The 2,500-nt window shown below is 51.0% G+C and overlaps 2 non-coding genes and 9 pseudogenes across 2 annotated transcripts; all 11 read right to left on the reverse strand.

Moving 5' to 3' along the window:
• Positions 1 to 97: 97 nt before the first annotated feature.
• LOC144896620 (5S ribosomal RNA) lies at positions 98 to 206 on the reverse strand (annotated as a pseudogene).
• A 112-nt stretch (positions 207 to 318) lies between these two features.
• Positions 319 to 437, reverse strand: LOC144896019 (5S ribosomal RNA; annotated as a pseudogene).
• Positions 438 to 549: 112 nt separating this feature from the next.
• Positions 550 to 658, reverse strand: LOC144896891 (5S ribosomal RNA; annotated as a pseudogene).
• A 112-nt stretch (positions 659 to 770) lies between these two features.
• Positions 771 to 879, reverse strand: LOC144896005 (5S ribosomal RNA; annotated as a pseudogene).
• A 112-nt stretch (positions 880 to 991) lies between these two features.
• LOC144897231 (5S ribosomal RNA) lies at positions 992 to 1,110 on the reverse strand. Its single transcript, XR_013626801.1, has one exon. It is a non-coding gene; the product is annotated as a 5S ribosomal RNA (ribosomal RNA).
• Positions 1,111 to 1,222: 112 nt separating this feature from the next.
• LOC144896702 (5S ribosomal RNA) lies at positions 1,223 to 1,331 on the reverse strand (annotated as a pseudogene).
• Positions 1,332 to 1,443: 112 nt separating this feature from the next.
• On the reverse strand, positions 1,444 to 1,562 carry LOC144896047 (5S ribosomal RNA; annotated as a pseudogene).
• A 112-nt stretch (positions 1,563 to 1,674) lies between these two features.
• LOC144895854 (5S ribosomal RNA) lies at positions 1,675 to 1,793 on the reverse strand. Its single transcript, XR_013626360.1, has one exon. It is a non-coding gene; the product is annotated as a 5S ribosomal RNA (ribosomal RNA).
• Positions 1,794 to 1,905: 112 nt separating this feature from the next.
• LOC144896406 (5S ribosomal RNA) lies at positions 1,906 to 2,024 on the reverse strand (annotated as a pseudogene).
• Positions 2,025 to 2,136: 112 nt separating this feature from the next.
• LOC144896621 (5S ribosomal RNA) lies at positions 2,137 to 2,245 on the reverse strand (annotated as a pseudogene).
• A 112-nt stretch (positions 2,246 to 2,357) lies between these two features.
• Positions 2,358 to 2,476, reverse strand: LOC144896020 (5S ribosomal RNA; annotated as a pseudogene).
• Positions 2,477 to 2,500: the final 24 nt, after the last annotated feature.

Here is a 2,500-nt window from a genome sequence, read left to right on the forward strand (position 1 = left end):
AAAGATCCTATTTGAAGGTGACGCAGGCCAAACTAGACTCCAGCAAAAAGTGTCAAACAGCGCCCTCTGCTGTCAGGCAAGAGCAGAAACCATAAAAAGCTTACAGCACCTGGTATTCCCAGGCGGTCTCCCATCCAAGTACTAACCAGACCCGCCCCTGATTTGCTTCTGAGATCGGGCGTTTTCAGGGTAGTATGGCCGTAAGCTGCCAGGTCAACTGAAAAGATCCTATTTGAATGCGACGCAGGCCAAACTAGACTCCAGCAAAAAGTTTCAAACAGCGCCCTCTGCTGTCAGGCAAGAGCAGAAACAATAAAAAGCTTACAGCACCTGGTTTTCCCAGGCGGTCTCTCATCCAAGTACTAACCAGGCCCGCCCCTGCTTAGCTTCCTAGAGCTGACGAGATCAGGCATTTTCAGGGTAGTATGGCCGTAAGCTGCCAGGTCAACTGAAAAGATCCTATTTGAAGGTGACGCAGGCCAAACTAGACTCCAGCAAAAAGTGTCAAACAGCGCCCTCTGCTGTCAGGCAAGAGCAGAAACCATTAAAAGCTTAGACCACCTGGTATTACCAGGCTGTCTCCCATCCAAGTACTAACCAGGCCCACCCCTGCTTAGCTTCCGAGATCGGGCGTTTTCAGGGTAGTATGGCCGTAAGCTGCCAGGTCAACTGAAAAGATCCTATTTGAAGGCGACGCAGGCCAAACTAGACTCCAGCAAAAAGTGTCAAACAGCGCCCTCTGCTGTCAGGCAAGAGCAGAAACCATTAAAAGCTTACAGCACCTGGTATTCCCAGGCGGTCTCCCATCCAAGTACTAACCAGACCCACCCCTTCTTAACTTCCGAGATCGGGTGTTTTCAGGGTAGTATGGCCGTAAGCTGCCAGGTCAACTGAAAAGATCCTATTTGAAGGCGACGCAGGCCAAACTAGACTCCAGCAAAAAGTGTCAAACAGCGCCCTCTGCTGTCAGGCAAGAGCAGAAACCATAAAAAGCTTACAGCACCTGGTATTCCCAGGCGGTCTCCCATCCAAGTACTAACCAGGCCCGCCCCTGCTTAGCTTTCGAGATCAAATGAGATCAGGCGTTTTCAGGGTAGTATGGCCGTAAGCTGCCAGGTCAATTGAAAAGATCCTATTTGAAGGCGACGCAGGCCAAACTAGACTCCAGCAAAAATTGTCAAACAGCGCCCTCTGCTGTCAGGCAAGAGCAGAAACCATAAAAAGCTTACAGCACCTGGTATTCCCAGGCGGTCTCCCATCCAAGTACTAACCAGGCCTGCCCCTACTTTGATTCCGAGATCGGACGTTTTCAGGGTAGTATGGCCGTAACCTGCCAGGTCAACTGAAAAGATCCTATTTGAAGGCGACGCAGGCCAAACTAGACTCCAGCAAAAAGTGTCAAACAGCGCCCTCTGCTGTCAGGCAAGAGCAGAAACCATAAAAAGCTTACAGCACCTGGTATTCCCAGGCGGTATCCCATCCAAGTACTAACCAGGCCCACCCCTGCTTAGCTTCCGAGATTAAACGAGATTGGGCGTTTTCACGGTAGTATGGCTGTGAGCTGCCAGGTCAACTGAAAAGATCCTGTTTGAAGGCGATGCATGCCAAACTAGACTCCAGCAAAAAGTGTCAAACAGCGCCCTCTGCTGTCAGGCAAGAGCAGAAACCATTAGAAGCTTACAGCACCTGGTATTCCCAGGCGGTCTCCCATTCAAGTACTAACCAGCCCCGCCCCTGCTTAGCTTCCGGGATCGGACGAGATCGGGCATTTTCAGGGTAGTATGGCCGTAAGCTGCCAGGACAACTGAAAAGATCCTATTTGAAGGCGACACAGGCCAAACTAGACTCCAGCAAAAAGTGTCAAACAGCGCCCTCTGCTGTCAGGCAAGAGCAGAGACCATTAGAAGCTTACCGCACCTGGTATTCCCAGGCTGTCTCCCATCCAAGTACTAACCAGGGCCGCCCCTGTTTAGCTTCCGAAATCAGACGAGATCGGGCGTTTTCAGGGTAGTATGTCCGTAAGCTGCCAGGTCAACTGAAAAGATCCTATTTGAAGGTGACGCAGGCCAAACTAGACTCCAGCAAAAAGTGTCAAACAGCGCCCTCTGCTGTCAGGCAAGAGCAGAAACCATAAAAAGCTTACAGCACCTGGTATTCCCAGGCGGTCTCCCATCCAAGTACTAACCAGACCCGCCCCTGATTTGCTTCTGAGATCGGGCGTTTTCAGGGTAGTATGGCCGTAAGCTGCCAGGTCAACTGAAAAGATCCTATTTGAATGCGACGCAGGCCAAACTAGACTCCAGCAAAAAGTTTCAAACAGCGCCCTCTGCTGTCAGGCAAGAGCAGAAACAATAAAAAGCTTACAGCACCTGGTTTTCCCAGGCGGTCTCTCATCCAAGTACTAACCAGGCCCGCCCCTGCTTAGCTTCCTAGAGCTGACGAGATCAGGCATTTTCAGGGTAGTATGGCCGTAAGCTGCCAGGTCAACTGAAAAGATCCT

This window comes from Doryrhamphus excisus, unplaced genomic scaffold, assembly GCF_037039965.1.
Source record: "Doryrhamphus excisus strain RoL-2023G ecotype Guam unplaced genomic scaffold, RoL_Dexc_Guam_v1.1 HiC_scaffold_24, whole genome shotgun sequence".
Classification (NCBI taxonomy): Eukaryota; Metazoa; Chordata; class Actinopteri; order Syngnathiformes; family Syngnathidae; genus Doryrhamphus; species Doryrhamphus excisus.